The following is a 22,566-nucleotide window of genomic DNA, read 5'->3' as shown; positions in this document are numbered from 1 at the left end:
TACTTCTTCAAGCTCAGTGCAATTACACACAGAGCTATATAGCTGACAGGTGCATTTTTTTCTTTCTGCACTGTCCAGAGGGCCGACAACAGCTCACTGGTGCTAAGCCCATTTGTGCTACTGGTGACATTCCAAATTAAAATCAGTTTTTTTTTTTGCCTTAGGAAGTGAAACACAATTTACTGTTATAGTGACTCCTGACAGCCAGCAGTGCACAATTACAAATGGCACTTGACTACAGAAGTGAAAAAAAAGATTGTAAGTAAAAATAAAAATATTATAGGGTATATCTAGCAATGAACAGAACATTTGTGGCATTAACCTGATGCATTCATCCTTGCATCATTTGTTTGCCACAGGTGTGTTACACATCATCAGCTCTTAATGCAATGGCAATTATTTGAGAAAGGAAACACAGAGCAGATGACGTTAGATTGTTTGTGACATGCAATATACAAGTAATAATGATATACTTTTAAAAGAAATGTATTACTGTCATGATGTCTACTTGAGAGATATGAATAAGAAATCCAGCATATAAGTATATTGGTGTTTTGTAGGTGCCATACAACATATGTGCAAGGCCATCTCATTGGCATATTCCACCAGGGTCTCAGATGAGATAGCCTGAGTATAGTGTATTCTGAAGTGTGTGAATGCTTGAACTGTGCGGGGAACTCCTTGGATAGGATGAATTGCACACTGGATTCTGTAGGGAGAGTGTCAGCATTTATGTTGCCAGAGAGCCAGTACAACATCCTGTGTTAGCCAACAGGCTGGGCTAGAGCCTGCTCCTGTAGTGGCACTACATCCACTGTTCCATCTGTGACTGGTAGGCCACATGGTTGTTGTTGTAGATACAGTCATGATGACAGCTCATGCAGCAGACATTGTTCATATTCAGGAAGTACCCCAATTTCTATCAAGGGCCATGGACCTAGTAGTTTAATTCCTGGCAGAGGTGGTTCTTGCATGTGCGGGTGATAATGTTGAACTGATTATTCTATTATGCATGGCTCACACCTGTCAGGATACAGTGCTAGCACCATGCTTGATTGCGTTCATGCATACTCACATGCATTAAAAAGCATCTTGGCCATACCACCTCAAACACACACACACACACACACACACACACACACACACACACACACACACACACACACACACACACACACACACACACACATGAATATAAACATTACAAATGAATGAAATAAATTTGTTGCTTCCACTCACTCACTTCTTTGGTGTCAGGCTTGGCCACCTGTAACCCCACCCCGTGCAAGCAATCAAGCAATGATGACTGTGCCCTGCCCAAATGCTTTTTCTCTGTTTGCCTGTCAACCATAAAGATGAACTCAATGATACTCAAGCCCACTTGTTCTATATGGGTGTGGGGATCTCCCTTATGAGATCCTCTATAATGACAGCCATCTGAAAGACACAACATCTTTTCAAACTTTTGAAAGTTTTGTGTTTTCAGCAGCACCCTGGCAATGGGATTTATTGTTTTGTGAAAGATACTACTGCCTCCACTTGAGTTGTGATGTGGGCACCTACATTACTATAGGGATTACTTATGCCACTCAAGCAGTCCATGTCATGCCCCCTACTCACTAGCTTTGTAGGTTATCCCCACAATTGCACCTGACTTTATAATTCTGCTCCATCCTCCAGTTGGGATTGTGTCTGGTAGTGATGGCTAAGATTAGCTGGAAACAACTCCCTCCTCCCCAACATGAGCACACCCATTCTCCCCTGTCCCACAGTCAAGCACCTGACCTGCTACATGAGACTTGGTTGTGTGGATAACAGTCAGAGCTTTACTCCTCAACACCACTGACATGGCTGTCATGTCTCTTCAGTTAGGGAAGTGATTACTTGTCTTTCAATGTGGTACTGTGCCTGTCCTCTGTTGTAACTGCTACCGTTCTGTTGACTAATTTATTTATTTTCCTTCTTCTCATCACTGCCAGCCTTTCTGCATTAACAAACATCATCGTCATCATCATTAACATCCTTTTTCCCATTTTGCACATAGCTCTGGGTATCATGTTAACTTGTCGCCATCTTTCTTGATTCAGTGCCTGCTTTCTTTGAAACTCCTGCCTGACTGTCACAGACCTTTTCTCACACAATCCATTGACCTCTTTGCTGGGCACCTTTGTTTCCTCTTGCCTTCTTTCTGTCACAAATCGTCTGCTTTTCTGCACATGTGCTCAAACCACTGTAATCTGATCTTTTCTGCAATTGGAGCTGCTTTGGCTTCTGCTCGTATGTCCACATTAATTCATCTGTCCCACAGTGTGCATCCTACTACCTGTCTCGGGCATTTCATTTCCATTACCTCTAGCTTCCTCACCTGCTCTGTCTTTACTGCCCAGGTTTCTCTGTACTATACAGTAGTACTGGTCACACCACTGTTTTGTTCACCTTACTTTTCAGCTTCTTTGGCATTCTTCTGTCATAGACTACACCTGAGACTATATGCCAGTTGGCTGCATTCCCTCTGATTCTACTTTTGATCTCTTCATTCAGACTTCCCTTCTCCTCAACCACCCCTTCCAGACATTGAAGCTGTTAACCTGCTCCACTATCTACCCTTCTGTCTCAGTTCTCAACTTCTTCTGATTTCCCCAAATTGTTGCCATTACCACTGTCTTATCTCTACTCAGTTTCATCCCATGTTTGTTCAGTTTTGCATTCCATTCCCCTGTCCTTTGCTGAAGTTCTTGCTCAGTCTGGCAATCTGTCCCCTCCATATGGTTTGCTAATGTAATCTATCACCCATATAAACAGCAGTGAGCTCACAGTTGAACCCTGTTGCCCACCCACTCCCACTGGGAACCCCTCCCTGAGATGGAAAACTGTTAGTACTTGAGTGATTGAGTCCTTGTACATAGCATTCACTAATTCTACCAATGTTTCTGGATCTTCAGATCATTGCAGGACTGCCCAAATTGGCTTTCTTGGGGCTTTGTCATATGCTTTCAACATGTCTTGGAATGCTCAGTTGGATTATTTTCTTATCTCTAGCTTCTTCTCAACTATTTGTCTCACTAAAACATTGGGTCAGTTGTGCTGCAGCCTGAGCTGAAGCCAAACTGCTTATCTCCCATCTTACTATCCACTACTCTGTGTATTTGTTGATCAATCACTCTCTCTAGGACTTTCATGCAATATGACAGGAGTTTGATACTATACTGCCCGCAGTTGTGGTTGTCCTCATTTGTTCTTCTACACTGGCATGAATATGTTTATTCTCTCATCACTTGAAATTTGCCTTTCACTCCATACTGCTATACATACTCTCAGGAACCATTTCTCCCCATCTCACCCAGTATCTTTATCATATCTCCCGTAACCTCAGCTGAGCCTGCTGCTTTTGCTGACTTCATTTTCCTTGGTGTTGTTCTTACTTCTTTTATGGTGGGCTCTTTGTCTGTCATTGTAAGCTGTGTCTGAGGCAGTACAGCTTCTGTGGAGGTTTTCTTCATTCAGAAGCTGCTGGAAGTACTCATTCTATCTGCTTTTGATGTCCTGTGGACTGGTGTGCAGGTGGTTGTTGGCATCCCTTATGAAGGGTGTCTGATTATCTTCCTTATCTTTCTGTCTTTGCCTTTTAACCTGATATAGCATTAAACAAACATGCCTGATAGTAATTTATCGAGTTTTCCACACTTGTTCTATACCCTAAAATCTTCTTTACCATTAGTTCTGAGTAAAGGACACTAACAAAAGTCAGTGTACTATTCGTTTAACACCATTTCACCCATCCATCCATCCATCCATCCATCCATCTACAACCCCTTTTTCCCATTTTTTGAACATGGGGTTGGGGTGTCACATGGGGTTGGGGTGCCACTTCAACAGTGACTATCATCTAGTGTCAAGGTTTACAGCACCAGGTGGGCTAGCCCTGCCAAGGACCTGTTTAACCCTAGTCTTATACTCTTATTATTTATATTACCTACCTTCACTAACATAGTCTCTCACATGCTCACTTTTCATTTGCTCCCTTTTCTCTTCTGTTCAGCTTCCCATCCCTTTATTTCTAGTTCACAGATTTAACAGCCTGGGATGATATGATTGTCTGAAGGCTTCCCTTGCAATATTCCAAGAAAACACTGCTTGTTTGCAAAATACATAATAGTATTAACAAATTAAAAGCAGCTGTTTAAAGCTAAAGCAAGCAAAACCTTAAACATCAAAAATCAATAAAAAAGTATTTTTGCATGTGAAAAATCAGCCTCTGAATGCAACATCCCTTCCTCATGTATACCAAGTAACAAACTATTGGAAGTTTGAGACTCAATGCAACAAGCTCTAGAACTGCAAGCATTGTGTGGTTTCATAAAATAACAACGAAGTATGAAGCTTACTGTGACACATTATAAGCATTTTTGATTTTGGACATAACCCACTGCATCCATTGATGAGCAGTCCTGTACCAGTAACACCCACACTATTTATATATGCTAACCCCATAATCACTATACCTGAGAAAAAGGGAAGCATGAATACAAATTTCAAACTATATATATATATATATATATATATATATATATATATATATATATATATATATATATACATATATATATATATATATATATATATATATATATATACATATGTGTGTGTTTGTATACGCATTGTTACCTCACAGCACCAAGAGTTTCTCTGGTTTGATTCTCAGCTGGAGTGCCTTCTGTGCGGAGTCTGCATGTCCTCTCTGCAATCGAATGAGCTTTAAAAGACATACAGTAGGGGTGTGTGTGTGTGTGTGTGTGTGTGTGTGTGTGTGTGTGTGTGTGTGTGTGTGTGTGTGTGTGTGTGCCTTCTGTGAAGGTTGGGCATCAGGCTGGCAACTTGATACCATAAAAACTCCACTGCCAATCTGCTGTGACAATCCCTAATGAGAGAAGCTGAAAGACAATATCATATATAGGGGTTTTGACTAAAATACAAAGAGAAAGACAACATATTTAAATTGTATTATTTCAAAAGGCAGTATAAAACACCATACATTTTTTATATTGATATTCAAAAATACTAGCAGAAAACCAGTTTTCTTTGTAATGCACACTTCAATGAACTTTGTGTACAAAAAATGACTTCAACTAGGCATATTCAGCATCAACAGCAAAGATGTTTACTACTGTTTTTATGTTGCTCTGCAATTAATATTGCATTCCACTTTTTCTGCCAGTGAGTGTGGCTGATATCTGAACTAGGTCTGCAGTGACGTGTACTTTGACTGGAAAAGTCTGTCAGCTGTGTAAAAATTTAAATCCTGTAAGACAGTGATCACCATCCAGGGGCTTGCAGACCACTAGCAGCTCCTTGAAAGCTTTTAATAGCTTGCAAGAACCTGCAGTGATAGGAATAAATTAAGAGAGAATGAGCAGACAGGTTTTTTTTTCTAATAACAGTTACCATAAGGCATGCTAGCTGGATAATGCTGGCAGTAACAAAATAAGAAAAATTATAATCTGTACTTGCTACCAGAGCAACAAGTTGGCACTCACTACTTTTATTTTTAGAGTACAAGTTCCTGCTTTTTTGTTTGCACTACAGTAAAAAGTAATACAGGAAATACAATGTTGCTAGCGCATTTGGTCTGAAACTAAAGCATTATCTAACTTTAGATTTAAAAATCAAAAGAAGTAATGTACAACAAAACTTTCTATTTTACAGAACTGCCTTCTATTATTCAACTTTGCTTTTAACATCTATGAAATGATCCCTTTTACTGCAGAAATGATCACTGATCAACAAAGAATAAAGTCTTCAGAAGGTAAGGCAAGCCAGCTTTTCTGACTTGAATTCAGTCTGCAGGCTTACTGCCAGCACATCACTTATATTTGATATGACTGCTGCTGTTTGCGATACTGCATTATCTCCTAGTACTTAAAATGGCATTTCATTTTCCAGTGTAAGGGATGCAGATTTTCCTGTTAGCCAGGCTGTGAGCTTATTACTACTCGAGCATCCGTTACCCTTCTTTTATTCAAATTTCTGCACTCTTATACTAAACGTTTTAGCATACCTTGTGTAACTGATAAAAGTTTGCCCCCATAACATAGTCTGCTATTGATAGGAGCTAGGTGTGAAAGGTTCTAGTTTCATAATGTATTTAAGAGCATCATGTTACAATGAGAAATCATTATGAAGTGAGTTTTCCTTCTGTTGGAGATTATATTGATGCTTTGCAAAACAATATATCTTTAAACAGCAATCTAATATGCCATATATGTGTGGTCCTTTCATTAAAACTTGTGGTCTGGGTTTAACTGCAATAAATTCTTATAGATATTGAATTGTAAAAAAAATACAAATTCTAACTCTGAGTAAAACTGCATCACATATTTATTATGCTTCACTGTAAAGTAATAGATGACCGATGAAGGCAGGCAGGGGAATAGGGTGAAGAAGTTAAGAACCTTGCAAACAGAAAAAAACACATTCCATGATGACTTGGAACAGAAGTCCTTCTCTGTTCAGCTGAGCAGCAAAGTTATATTTTTACTGCTGACATTAAATTTTATTTATGAAATCATATCATTTAAACTGGACAGGAAAAAAGTACACAAATCATGACGATAAGTTTAGAGTATCATGGAAGCCACAGTTATAAGAATTAAAATGTCAATTAATGCACAAGCAGAATATTTTGAAAACCCCACTACAATACTCATTTGGAGTGAATGAAGCTTCATTCTGAATAATTCAACATTTTCACTGAAATGGAAACCTTATACTTATGGATTGATTATTATTGAGGGTTTAGATTTTTTTTTCTTGCTGAGGGCAAATACAGCTTTCAAGAAACAAAACCTGTAATTGAAATTGAATTGAAACTTTTCAGTTCACTCCAGGCACTGTTGCCACCCACTGAGAAAGCATAAAATGGTAATTTACTTCAGCAAATGCTGTCAACGTGATTGGTTTTCTTTGGATTTAGACAAGTCCATATATTTATATATATATATATATATATATATATATATATATATATATATATATATATATATATATATATATATATATATATATATGTATATATATATATATAAAACATCTCCCAAACATCTATGTTGTATGTCTTAGCAAACGTTTTGAATAAAATAAGAGTCCCTGACACTTATTCATTAGTTTACCAAATCCATGGATTTAGATCATTTTACTGTAACAAAAAAATCTTGATTGAAAACCACTTATTTTCAAAATTATGTTGTGTAATTTAATGAAAAATGGTTATCAGCATGTGACATACGACTGCAAAATTGTATTACCTTCCTTGGAAGGATGTATATGTTTGCTGCATGCATTAAGGTCTGACAGTCATATTAACTAAACATTTGTTATTGTTGTTTAATGTTCTGTTTCTCAGATATGCACCTAAGTGTCAGATCTCGATTCTCTGCAGCATACTTAAATAACTAGGAAAATGACTGCAAGGAACTGAAAAAATGAGATTATACCTTGAATTACAGAATTTATAAATACTGTCACTGTTGTGTGTCTTAAAGAAGTTGTGTGGGTTAAAGACATGAATGCTATTTTGTATCCACTTTTGCTTTTTTCTTTTTAGACTATTCCAGAGTACTTGTCCATCTCCAAGTCTACAAGCCATGGCTACAACCACTAGGCTACCTCCATTCTAAGTTTGGGGCTGGTGCGCTCTAGGAGGAGTCATCCTGTCAATGACTTTCACCGGGGATTTTTTCATTTATTATCTACCCCTTGGATCCTCCTCTCCCCTGCATTCACCTGTTTATGTCTGAGAACTTCTCCAATCTATAGACCACACTTTCTCCCTGGGAAAGCTAGACAAAACCCCTTCACTCCTGGGATGTGCTCACCTTCCATCCCTGCCAGCAACTCAGACAACCAAGCTGTTAGTTAAATCCAAATCTCCTGGTCCATAGAGAGGGCTTTATCTCTCTACACCACAGTGCTGGCCAAGAAATATCTATTATTATGATGAAAATAAACAAAATGAGTACAGAATATAATTACTGGAAAAACTGAGCTCACTAACAGAGAAGCATTATTTATTTTCTATGGTCAGTTTACAGTTGTTTAATGAATATTAGTAATGTATATATCAAGAAGTGATGTAGACACTTGTGTAAATAGTTCATTACATAAATGTGTCAATTCTCAATTATAAAATGTCAATAAAAATATAAAAAAAATGTTGTGTAATAGCTGAAGGTGACCCTACTATGACTGATGTATAAACAGGGGTTAAAGGGACAATGAAAAAAGATTCAGATTATTGAAAAGGTACATAATTTCATTGCATACTATACCAAGAAGATTTCTGTAGATACACACACACATGCACACATGCACACAGACACACACACACACACACACACACACACACACACACACACACACACACACACACACATGCAATATTTGATTCAGTAATGACTGCTGTCAAAATTCTTAACTTCATTCAGCAAATTACATTAATTTATAGACAATTATTTACTATTACAATGTTATTCTTCATTATGAAATTAGGTGGCTCAGCAGAGGAAATGGGCAGGATTTGTGTGTGTATGCGTTTGTTTGTATGTTCTTGTATTGCTCAAATCATAAATTAAAGACTTTCTGGCAGTGAAATGTCTGATATACACTGCCTCATTTCCCTTATCATCTAGCCAACAAAAAATGCCCCCTAAGGGCAAACAACTACATTAAGCAGTATGTAACTTCTACAGTGTATAAAAAACAGTAACAAATGAAGCAGACTCAGTATATGGTGGAAACACTTTAATAAAAGTAATAAATACAGAGATATAAGCACTTTCACAACACAGTTGCTTCTTTAAATTTAATGCTTAAAACAAATTCACATTATTTATACTTAAACTAATCAGACCAATCAGCACTTCAAAGCCTTCATTCTTAGGGCTGGTTTTAAAGGGACATTAAGCTCTATACCTCTATTTGCAGCAAGTAAATAAATCAATTTAATCTCTAAGCACTCAATGTGAGTCCTAACATCCCCTCCTCTCTTTGACACCCTACCTTTTTCTAAAACCATAAATCTAAAAGTATGTGAGTCTCCTTCCTTGGCCACTTGTCTAACCAATGCATGCCTAATGTCTCTTTTATTAATGGCATAGATGTGTTCCTTTATACAATCTCTAAGGTGTCTAGTAGTCATAACATAATAAGAGGCACATACATCACACACAACCAAGTGCACCAGATTCTTGGTATTACAATCAGCAAGTAGCTCACACACTTAACAGGCATCCACTCAAAGGATGTATAAAAGAATTGTCTGTCCTAGTATAACTGCAGACATTGCCCACCCCACATGGATATGTCCCATGTCTATCCCTGATTGTCTTAATATTTAAATTTTCAGGGGCTACAGGTTTATAGCAAAGCATTTTCTTAAAGGATATATTATTCTTAAAAAACAAACTGGGGTATACTATGAAGGACATCTCTATACTTAGGATCTGACAGCAGAACTTTCCAATGTTTCCTGATAATCTCACACACAGAAGTGACGTCAGTCGAGTATGTGATAGACATCCTGAGCTGACTACAACCAGCATCCCTTTCACTCACCATTATGTCATCCACATCAAAATATGGTCTAGCCCTATCATGCCTGTGAGAGATGACTTCATTCTGTATCTGTCCAATATCTAAATCAGAATACCCACGTTGCTTATACTTGTTGCTCAAAACGTCCAAGGAGGTATGCATATCACTGTCCCTAGTATGCTACCTCACTGTCCTAAAGATCTGTCCCTTCATGACATTCATCTTTGTTCTTTTTGGATGCATGCTGTGAGCATGCAACTTATTATTTATTTTACAAGGCTTCTTAAACAATGCCGTATCTAGCATACACCCATTCTTCTTAATACATACATCCAGTTATTCAGTCATGTCATTAGACTGATTATATGTAAACTTTAGGAAGTCAGTAATACCTCCCAAGTACCTAACAAACTGGGGAAGTTCATCTACTGTGCCACCCCATGCAAAAAACACGTCATCCACATATCGATTATAGTCTAAAATCTTATCCCAGAAGGGATTACAGATATTAAAAACATATGAAGCTTCCCATTGTGTGAGTGCCATGTTTGCATAACTATTTGCACACATGGTGCCCATGGCAATGCCCACTTTTTTAATAAAACCTCTATCATCAAATATAAAAACACTGTTAGTCAATATTAACTTCAGTAAAAAACATACTAATTCAGTCTTACAAGGATCATAGTCAGAGCGTGTTAACAGAAATTGTCTAAAAATTCAATTCCAACATAATTCGGAATAACAGTAAATAATGAAACAACATCCATAGTTACTAGAGTAAAGTCCATCCCATTGCTGCGTTAAGACCATTTAGCTAACCTCTTTAAAAAATGCTTGGTATCTAACAAACTGGTGTCAACATTTCCAATAATATGTTGAAGCTGTTTTTCAACATATATAGAGATGAGGTCCATAGCCCAACCTCTTCCGGAGACAATAGGTCTCATAGGCAAATTTCTAAGGGTTTATGCACTTTCAGAAGTCCATATATAACTGGTATCTAAGGATGTTGAACTATAAAATAATCATACATCTCTTTCGTAACACTTGCTTCTAACAATAAATCATGCAAATTAACATTCAACCTATTCAACAAGGAATACACATCTTCTGTATCACATACAACATATGTTTCAGAGTCTTCTAACATAGTTCGCATATTCACAACATAATCTGCAGTATCTTTTACAACAATAGATCCCCCTTTATCAGCAGGACATATGCATAAATCATTTCGTTGAACCAAGTCATTAAATACAGCAAGTTATTCACTTATAAAATTATTTATTTATATTCTTATTTTCATGCATACATGCTGATAAATCCACCACTAGTTCAAGATTTTCTAAGTCATATGTCTGGTAACAATAATGGTAATTACCAGTTAAGTAATCAGCAGTGTTTTGTAGCTCCTGCGGGTCATGGTAATCAGGTGAACTTGAGAGTGGCTGTTGAAAGGGCAGGCGTGTCTAATGCACTTGCGCCCGTTACCAGAAGCACAGCTATTTTAGACTCAGCACCAAATGGTAGTTCTCCTGGTTTGGTTTCCTCAGCGGCTCCATCAACTGAACTGAATTCTTCACAGCCACGACAAGATACTTCATCACGGATTGATCCTGTCGATAAATACAGTCCAGCATTTTGCCTCGACTACTTCCTTTCCTGTGTGGCCGTTCATGTTTCTCAAGTTGTTCATGGCATCTGGAACGGTCAGTAGTCTGAGCCTGTTCTCACAAGTATTAAACTCGGCTCGTATAGGGGCGGATAAATGTGATGTTACTACCATATTAGAAACAATCTCTTTAAAGATCCAGTCTCTCTCTCTCTCTGTGGTTGGATGAATTGGATCAATTCCAAAGCAAACATTGTGGGACTTGTACATTGCAAAACCCTTCCATGTCTGGTAACAATAATGGTAATTACCTGTTAAGTAATCAGCAGGGTTTTGTAGCTCCTGCGGGTCGTGGTAATCAGGAGAACTTGAGAGTGGCTGTTGAAAGGGCAGGCATGTCTAATGCACTTGCACCCGTTACTGGAAGTACAGCTATTTTAGACTCAGCACCGAATGGTAGTTCTCCTGGTTTGGATTCCTCAGCGGCTCCATCAATTGAACAGAATTCTTCACAGCCACGACATGATACTTCATCACAGATTGATCCTGTTGATAAATGCAGTCCAGCATTTTGCCACAACTACTGCCTTTCCTGTTTGTTATTATATAATGGCAACAATTACACATAAAGCATGTGTCCAAGTGACACAAAAGTCATACAGGGGACAAAAAGATCTACAACTACAACCATGATGACAAAACCAGTATATAGAGGATGAAGAACTTTTGAATATGAGACTAAAACAGAATGACTTTTTTTCTAATGAAATTTACAGATGTTTATCTAGGATGCTATCTAATGAGGAATTCTTTGTTATTCAAAAAGGTATGACCATCGTCCATATTTGTTGGGACAACCTTATTGGCACTACTATCACAACTATGAAATTTAAGATGTAATGTGGTCCTATCTCGTCACATTCTTAACTGATGGGTTCGGAGCCGAGAATCGGCTCCGACTCGGCCACTATTTACTAGCTCGAAGTCTCTGATTGGCTGGGCGAGCCCTAGTATCCCAAGATGCACCACGCCCAAACCCCCAGATCTCGTTTGCCACTCGTAGAGTACAGACGTGGTCTCGAGCTTGGCTGTGGCTAAGTACCTTATTTAAACTATTTTTCTTAGTTTATTCTGTCTATTTTTCTGTCAAAAGCTGTTCTTACAGCTACGTTCAGTGTATCCTGTGAGTTGCGACTATTTTTAGTCAGTTTTTTGTTTTTGTGGATTCCTTGTGTTTTCGGCGGGCAAGGCCCATTTAAATTAGAGGGACTTAGCCTCTCCTGTGTCTGTTACACCTGTAGGAGCATTTTGAGTTAGCGCCCCTTCCTTTATTTAGTTAGTTTTTCTGTAGAAACCTTGTTTTTCATGGGCTAGGCCCATTTAAGTTAGAGGGCCTTAGCCCTCCCCCCGGTCTGTTAAGTCTGTTGGGAATTCAAGTTAGAGTACCTCCCCTGCCCTTCCTTACCTTGTGTGTGTGTTTTAGTGTATTGCCATGTCAGGCAAAGATCAGAAAGAGCGTAAGCCTTCTAGCTTCAAAAAGTGTGCCAAATGTTCTTATAAGATGTCCTTAATGGATGGCCATGACATCTGTGTGTATTGTTTGGGTGCTATTCATTTGCAAGAATTTTGTAGTGTGTGTCACTCTTTTAGCTCTAGAGTCCGGCAAGAGAGGAAAAATAAATTGATTCTCAGGGGCCTTGTCAAACCTGCCTTTGAAGAAGCTTTGGAGTTGTCTTCCTCTAGTGGGAAGTCTAAGTCTAAACCAAAAAAGAGATCTCCGGCTCCGTCTGGTTCATCGGAGCCATCGGAGAAAATAATGAAGACTGCTCCACCTTCCTCGGCTCCATTGGCTTCGGAGCCGAAGGAAGGGATTTCTGAGTCGACCTCCTCGGCTCCATTGTTATTGGTGCTGCAGGAGGTTTCTATGACACTGGAGCCGGCTTCGGCTCCGATCCTCTTGGAACCGATTCGGAGCCTTTCACCTAGCCTAACCTTGGATCCTCTGGGTAAGAGATCTCGACCACCTTCTGTGTCCTCCAAGTCTTCCAGTTGTCTGATTTGGATGTGGACAGGGTGGTGCAGAGGCTCCTTCAGGCACCGGTATTAGCCAGGTTATTTTTTGCTCCAGCCCAGTCGGCTCCGGAGACTTCCCTCTTGTCGGTTCCGACTATTCTTCCTCCGAGCACTTCTGTGTCATCGGAGCCGGGGTGTTCTGTGTCAAGTGGGGTCCTGAGGTTGGCTACCATACCCCTGTTAAGCCTATCAGCTCCGACCTCGGCTCCAACCTGTTCGATTCCATATTCTGGTTTTGGCTCTCGGGTTTCCTCGGTCGGACCCGAGGGGGATACATCGGGGCTTCTTCCCTCGGCTCTGAGTCTCCCTCTTGGTGCCTTGGCTAGGGGAACCCCTTCTCCAATTGTGGTTTTGAGGAGATGGGTCGATCCTCTGATTCCGGTGGACCTGCATTCGAGGCCATGAGGAGCGCACTGGCCAGGTCTTCAGTGACTGCACTCGAATCAGCCACTCCTTCCCACGGCACTGCGGCTGGAGCTTCTGACATCCCCTTATCAGTGGACAGCGGGGCTCAAAGGCCTGAGGATACTTCCATGTGTGGTCCCCAGCCTTCTGAGGGCCCTTCAGATTCCTCACCTGAGGAACCTTCCAGAAAGAAGTTGTGCAAGAGGAAGCACATTGACTCCCCAAATGAATCCATCACTTCTGATACCAACCTCGATGACGCAGAGGGGTCCCATAAGTTGCCCTCCGATGAGGTCTCATTCGCCGATATTCTGGAGATTTTAAGGCAGAGTGGCGACTGGCTTTCTAAATCCCCATCTGAGGATGAGTCGGTCCTCCTCAAAGCCTTCGGAGCCCGACCTTCCGCCTCCTGGGTTTCTCCGCCCTTTAACGAATTGTTAGACCTTATTTGTTGAATGGTGTGGGAACACCCTGACTCCGTGGAACCTGTGCCCAGCCACCCAAACAAGTTTCTATCGGCACCCCCGGAGAAAGAGTTCCTAACTAAAGGAGTTCCTGTAGATGCCATGGTGGTGGCGTCTGCCACTCAGCAAGAAGTTGCAGAAGCTTCTGCTTCCATTCATCCTCCTAACAAGGAGTCCAGGAGTATGGATCGGTATGGGAAGCATACCCTGTCTTTAGTGACCTTTACTTTGCGGTCGTTGAAGTATCTTTGCCACTTCACTAGACTCCAAAGAGATCTCCTTAAGGAATTGGTAGATACCCTGTCGGGTAACTTGCCTGAGGGGCTGAATCAGACTGTCAACGCCCAGCTTACTACCCTTTCCTCTATTTTCAGTTCGTCCATGAGGCTCATATTCTATGCAGCCGAAGGGGTGGGTAGGGCAGCTAGCTCAGGTGTAGCCCTCAGGAGGCAAGCCTGGATGTGCCTGTGTCACTTTGCGGAAGCCTTCAAGTCTTCCTTCATGGATGCCCCCTTCGATGGGTCCTTCCTCTTTGAACCCAAATTGAAAGACACTTTCACCGGATGTGAGCAGACTTTGTCTGCCGTAGGGGCCCGTTTCTTGCCTCCCTCTAGGCCTTATCCCAAGGCACGGAGGGGAGGCAAGATGTGGTTCAGGAAATCTCAGAAGTCTTTCCCCGTCGATCATGGTGACCCCCCTCCAGGGGCAGAGGAGGGGGGAATTACTCTGGAAGGCACCGCCCTAGAGGCGGAGGAGGCCTCTGCAACTCAGGAGACCACGAATCCTTTCATGGATCCTCCTACCAACGTCCCTGAGGGACTGCCCGACTGTGCTACTCCGGAGCCAGTCAGGGGCTGTTTTTCAAGGCATCCTCAAGCCTGGGAAAGTATCACTCAGGATTAATGGGTGCTCCAAATAATTACCGGAGGTTACACCATTCCCTTTCTTACACCACCTACCCTATCCAAAAAAATCCCAGACGTTCCACCCAGTCAAAGGGATCAAGCAGCGCTAGAGGTTTTGAAGCTGCTGGGAAAAGGAGTCATCCAACCAGTCCCCTCAGACCAGATTGGATCAGGAACTTACTCAAGATTATTTTTGGTACCAAAAAGGACAGGGGACCTAAGGCCCATTCTGGACCACAGCCGTTTAAACCGATTTGTACTGAAGTCCAAGTTCTGAATGGTCACTCTTCAGTCCATTTTCCCCTTTTTGGAAAAAGGAGTACGGATGTGCTCCATCGATCTCAAGGATGCCTATTACCACATCAAGATAAACAAGGCATCAAGGAGTCACCTACGCTTCCAGCTCAGAGCCAGTCACTACCAGTTTTGTGCTCTGCCTTTTGGTCTCACCACAGCCCCCAGGGTGTTTACCAAATGCTTAGCAGTGGTGACAGCTCACGTGAGACGTCAAGGATTCCAAGTTTTTCCTTATCTGGATGACTGGCTTCTCACTGCCCCCTCCAGGCATCTACTCATTCAAGCCACGAGGACTACCATCACATTGGGCCAATACCTAGGGATTACCTTCAACTGGGAAAAATCTGTGTTGCAGCCATCACAGCATGTTGCATTTATCGGCGCAGAGCTAGACTCCGTCAAAATGAGAGCCTTTCTTCCAACAGAAAGAATCAAAGTGCTACAGGCTCAAGTGTTAGCCTTACTACCCCTCAAGAAAGTCCAAGTCAGACTTGCTCTTCAACTACTAGGGACCATGGCAGCTATCATCATGCTAGTACCGCTAGCCAGGCTACATATGCGGATCCTCCAGTGGCTGGTCTTGGTCCAGTGGTCCTTTCAGGAGTTTCCTCTGTCTTATCTCATTCTCATCACGGAACAATGCCGACAAGAACTATGTTGGTGGCTTCAGTCATCCAATCTAGACATAGGGAGACCTCTGACCCCCCTGTTTCCTACCGCCACGGTGACCACGAACGCTTCCCAGAAAGGTTTAGGTGGCCATTATCTGGGCAGAATGGTTCAAGGTACATAGCAAGATCACAAGGTACATTTGCACATCAATGTCCTGGAAATGAGAGCAGTGCTTCTAGCATTGCAAGCACTTCAGAGCTCTTTTCCCAAGGGGACGATTGCTATTCTTTCTGACAGCATGTCAGTCGTGTGGTACCTAAACAAGCAGGGGGGAACCAGGGCCTATCCCCTTTGCAGAGGGGCCATCAGAGTGTGGAACTGGGCGGTGTCTTCCCAATGCTTTCTAGTAGCAACGCACATTCCGGGGAAGTCCAATGTGATAGCAGACAGGCTAAGCAGAGCTATTCTGATGCCTCACCAGTGGTCCTTGAACAACCAAGTTGCAACTCAGATCTTCTCCAGGTGGGGTCAACCTTGCTGCGACCTGTTTTCCAGCCCCCTCAATGCCAAGTGCAGCAGGTACTTCACTCTGATCCCCCCCCCTGGGGGAGCCACCCAGGGATGCTCTAGTCCACGATCGGCCCCCAGGTCTGTTCTATGCCTTCCCTCCATTCCATCTATTATCAAGAGTGATTCAGAAGGCAACTTCCTTGGGAAGCAAGATGATTCTTATCGCACCATACTGGTCTCATCAAGTTTGGTTCCCCATTCTTCAGAAGTATACAGTGGACGGCCCTTGGACTCTGGAACCAGCACCAGACCGATTGACTCATCAGTCGGGTCAGTTCCATCCATCCCTACGAACCCTCAGGTTGACAGCTTGGCTGCTCCACTTCCATCCTTAGTTAGACTACATTCCTTTTCACCTGAGGTGTTGCATATTATGTCATCCTCCCACAAGTCGTCTACCAGAAAACTATACTCTAGCAAATGGAAAAGATTTGCTGTCTGGGCTGAAGCACACAATCTAGATCCCTTCACAGCCCCCTTGTCGGCGGTATTAGATTTTTTGGCTATGCTCTTCAAACAGGGTTCCGCTACCTCCACTATTAAGGTACAGCTGGCAGCCATTTCTAACTTTCACGTCTCACATGAGCCTTCCCTTATGGGCCATAAACTCTGTAAAGCCTTCCTGAAAGGAGCCTGGTTACTCTGTCCGCCATTGTCACAACCAGTTTTACCTTGGGATTTAAGCTTGGTGCTTCAAACCTTAACTTCTACCCCCTTTGAACCAGCTGACACTTGTGAATTAAAATATTTGTCTTGGAAGACAGCCTTTCTGGTCGCCATTACTTCAGCCAAGAGGGTATCAGAGCTTCAGGCCCTTTCCATAAAGCCCCCTTATTTGGTCTTCCATAAGGAGAGGGTTTCCTTGAGACTCAACCCCTCCTTCCTTCCTAAGGTATCTTCTACCCTTTGTCTTCACCAATCCATTGAGTTACCAGTTTTCTTTCCAAACTTTTCAAATGAAGCGGAATTCAAATTCCACCAGTTGGATATTCATAGACAACCAAGGTTTTATTTGCACAGGACACAACCCCACAGGAAATCGGATCAGTTGTTTGTGTCCTTTTCAGAGAACAAGAATGGTAGCCCTGTGACTAAAGGTACTATTGCTAAATGGATTAAGGACTGTATCTCCTTTATTTACGCATTAGCAGGCAGAGATTTACCTTTCCCAGTTAAGGCTCATTCTACCAGGTCTATGGCTGCATCAGTAGCTTATCATGCTAGGCTCTCGTTGGATGACATCTGTGCTGCGGCCACCTGGTCCTCTCCACACACCTTTGTTTCTCATTACAAGCTTGATGTGGTGTCTAGAGACCGGGCTTCCTTTGGTTCCACGGTGCTCAGGAGTATTGTCAGTGAGCCTCCCAGAATGTAGGTGCTAGGGACGCTGTCCCATCAGTTAAGAATGTGGCGAGATAGGACCACATTACATCAATTAGTTATGTACTCACCATAACGTCAGATGTATGTGGTCCATCTCGCCTACATTCTTACGTACCCGCCCACCGTCCCCCGACCTGTTGGACTTGGAGGAAATTATGTTCTTAGACCCTTCTGAGGATGTTATTTTTTCTCTCTTCCTGCTTGTGTTATTTCTAGGAGGTTGTGTATGTCACTCTGTTATATTGTTGGCAAACAAGATCTGGGGGTTTGGGTGTGGTGCATCTTGGGATACTAGGGCTAGCCCAGCCAATCATAGACTTCGAGCTAGTAAATAGCGGCTGAGTCGGAGCCAATTCTCAGCTCCGAACCCATCAGTTAAGAATGTAGGCGAGATGGACCACATACATCTGACGTTATGGTGAGTACATAACTAATTGTTTTTTACATGAAAACTATATTTACATTGGATAGTGAACTCCAGTAATGAATGTGACAAGCTGATGCATATATGTTGGTGAATTCCAGTAATGAAAGGGACAAGGTGATGCAGACACTGAGTACATTCAACCCCACATTCACATTGCAATAAAACATTATGATAAATGTGTGATTTGGACATTAAGAGAAGGTTAAAACACAGTCCAGTTCTGTTGCTATAATTTAAGTAAGTAAGAGACAGTTTATGTGCATGTGTGTGTGCGTTTTTGATATAAATACACACATATATATATATATATATATATATATATATATATATATATATATATATATATATATATATATGGGTCTACTTCTCTTTATCGAATGGACATTTCACTGAACATCACAGAACTGACATCGCTTCTATGAAAACTCACTATTCCGAAAGATGACTCTTCCAAACTTCGACACACCGAAACAACAACTAATTAAAAAATCCAAACAAAACAGACAGTTGTAATAGTTTTTGCAGGAGGCAAGCCCTCCTGTACCCCCCATATGGGGGGCTACAACCCCACTTCCCCTGCAAGTTATATATACCAACTCTGAGATCACATTACAGTGGAAACAAGGGTTGATTTCCTGATCCATACTGTAGTGCGATCTCCACTAAAAACCTAAGAGTGCTCTCAAACTACTGTTCAAAATGCTGAATATTTCAAAACCTACTGGCTTATCTGCCATGCCACACAACCAGTACGGCGTACTTGAAGATAGACCAACATTGCATAGCTATACATCATGCAGCAGCACAGTACGTTGTTCACTAAAACGACTGTCGTAAAAAGTGATCTTTTGGAATAGTGAGTTTTCTTAGAAGTGATATCAGTTATGTGACATTCGGTGAACATCTATGCGATAAAGAGAAGAAGACCCATATATATATATATATATATATATATATATATATATATATATATATATATATATATATACATATGTATGTAAAGAGAGAGAGAGAGAGAGAGAGTGGTTTGCTCAGTTAAAAACAAAATGATCAACAAAAAAGCATTCTGCAAGTTGACAAAAGGGGCTTTCTAGCTGTTACAGGTGCTGATGCATACAATGCCAAAAAGAGATTGCTTTAGACAACTTTTTTACAAAGAAAATGCCAAAAATAGTATTGAAAAAAGCATATAGAAAGATCAATAAAGTAATTTTGTAGATAATAGCCATAATAGTATATTCTTCTTCTTCCAGCTTTTCCCATTTAGGGGTTGCCACAATGGATCACCTTGTCTGCTCATGATTGGCCATGGAATTTTTACAGTGTCGAGTTGTCAGCCCAGCACCCAACCTTCCACAGAAGGCACACACATGCACACGCTACCTCTTAGGGCCAATTTAGAGTGTCCAATCCACCTGCAGCATGTCTTTGGGAGGAAACCAGAGCACACAGAGGAAACCCACACAATCACAGGGAGGACATGCAGACTCTGCACAGAATGCACCCCAGCCAAGGATCGAACCGGAGAACTGCTTGCTGTGAGATGGCAATGCTAACCACTGCACCACCGTGACCACCCTATAGCCTTAACAGTATATTAATATCTATAAATGTTATAATTATATATATATATATATATATATATATATATATATATATATATATATATATATATATATATATATATATATATATATGTGTGTATATATCAATATCAGTTACATTATTAATTATATAGTTAACATTCATAGTGTTATGAATTCTAACTTAGCAGTCATTTTGGCATTTTACATGTGTATAAAGATGCAACAAGTCCTCCCTTGAGACCTATAGCAGCTAGGAGTTGGCCAAAAGTATTGCTGATTACTGTTACATAGAAAGTAAAAGCAAAACAACTGCAAAAAAAAAAATACCCTCAGGTATTCATTAATTTATTTTCCACTTTTCCCCCAAGCTAACACAATCAATGGTTTTAGTTCAATAAGCAACATTGCTAATCAAATCTGAAAGATGCCAAGGCACATAGCATGAAGTATAAACTCACCTTGATCCCACGGCGTAGGCTCCTGGCCTTAATGTGGTAAGCAACTGCTTGGCCATACGTGTGTGTACATGACATAAACAAATGAGTGTGCATGACAATCCACAGAATCAGAAGCGAGTACCTGCTCATATTCTGCAGCATCACATATCTAAAACAAGAAACATGTGCAAGGGAAAGCCTAGCAACAAAACACACAATGAAGCATGATGTTGTACATTTGACTGACAAAAATCATGGAGATGTTGTACATTACTTGCAATTTGATTCACATAAACAAACAGCCATGGGAATGTTCATCATTAAAAATGTTGTAGGGAAATGTGGCTGTTTATGTCATTTTGAATTAGTAGGGATACGTGTCATAACTTCCGAATGCAAAAATGCTGTGCAAAGACACAGATAATGTATAAGGGTTCCCATCATAAGGATGGGAGGTTGGCATGATTTTTTAGGTGTTAACCTTACATACCCAAGCTGCAGAGCTTGATTTTTACACGGGATGACTGTTTAGGCTTAAGGGAGGTTGGCATAATGATTAAGGTGTTAACCTTACAGAAGGTGCAGGGTTTGATTCTCACATGGGGTAATTGATTAGGCTTAAAATGGCCCACAAGGGCAGTTAACCTAGCACTAATCTATGAACCTATGTGGTGAAAAAGTCATAACATTATGGACAACTTGTAAATAGTGATCCTATACATTATGAAAGTTGATAGACTAACAGCTGTGGCAGTAACCTGCATGTTCTGAAGGGGCATCTGGGTAAACCAAATGTGTTGTATTAGTGTCTGCAGTCCTCAAAAATATGCAAGATAACCATAAACATCATGATATATGGCATATAACTATAATGCAAAAACTGGACAAGTTGCAAAACTTACGACAAATGAAAAGTATGTACACAGGAGCTGTGGGATTTGTCAGTTAATCAGTAGTGTGATTCAACTAGATGCACATATTCGTCCCCACCAGTCAGTCAGTCAGAAAAACAGCTCACTCTACCTATTCAGGCATGTCCAAAGGGCAGTTTCTGGTGTACTCTCCAGTCCAACTGGTGAATCTGGGCATTTTGAGGCAATGTTACAACTGCCTCATGTACACAGACAACCCTCTCCTCCTACCACCAAACAGTAATATATGCGAGAGATGCAATTATACAGCCAGACTGGAGGCAAAGCTCTCTCAACCCCAAACTGTAACTGACTGTCAAGAGGAGAAGGGTAACACTTGCAGCACACCACCAGTCTCACATAGACCTAACAAACCAACACAGGCAAATAACACACACAAATACACAAAAACATACTTGGAGGCTCTAAATAAAAATCTGCAAAAGCAACAAAGACCTTCAAAACAGACATCCAAGCAACCTCCACAACTCATCAACAACCATGAAACACATACTTCATATAATCAGTGTGCCACGCAATCACAGCCCTTAAGGCAAAATAACATAATCAATACACTAGTGACAGGCGACTCTACAGTAAGGCTCACTAATATCCCACTAACTAGGCTGGACAAGGAGAAGGTCACAGTTAGCCGCCTGTCGGTCGCCAGGATCCACCACATAATGCAAGCACTCAGGTCACTCCAGAACAAGTACAAATACGACTCTGTCATTGTACATGTTGGTGTGAATGACCTGCAACGTACCTCCCTGGAATACATGAAAAGAGACATGGAAGAGCTCTCTGATCATGTAGCCCGGGCAGGTATGACCCTGACCCTGAGTAGCATCCTTTCCTCACCAAAAATGATGCCACAGTATAAAGAAAAAATGATCAACGTCAACAATTGGCTAAGTTTCTGGTGTCATTCAAAGGGGATCCAGTATCTGTCTTCCTAGGATGACATGCTCGACAAGCCACGTTGCTTCACAAGAGATGGCTTGCACCTATCACCCTTAGGCTTTTGAATACTGGCAAAGGCTCTTGCTGCCCCCATAGTGCCTTTTTTAGGCAAGGATCAAGCAAATAGCACAAGTAACCAAAAACTGAGGGTAATGCTACTCAACGCCAGAAGTCTAAACCTCAAAAAGCACGCACTCGAGGCACTCCTCTATATCAAGAATATTGATATCTGTGCAGTAACAGAAACCTGGTTTAAGGCTCCAGAGAGCACCCCAGCACTACCAGGCTATAACTCACACAATACCTTTTGACCACAGAACCCGGACCGAA

This window comes from Protopterus annectens, chromosome 2.part0 (genome assembly GCF_019279795.1).
Source record: "Protopterus annectens isolate FY-2018-M chromosome 2.part0, PAN1.0, whole genome shotgun sequence".
Classification (NCBI taxonomy): Eukaryota; Metazoa; Chordata; order Ceratodontiformes; family Protopteridae; genus Protopterus; species Protopterus annectens.
This window is presented reverse-complemented; position numbering follows the sequence as displayed.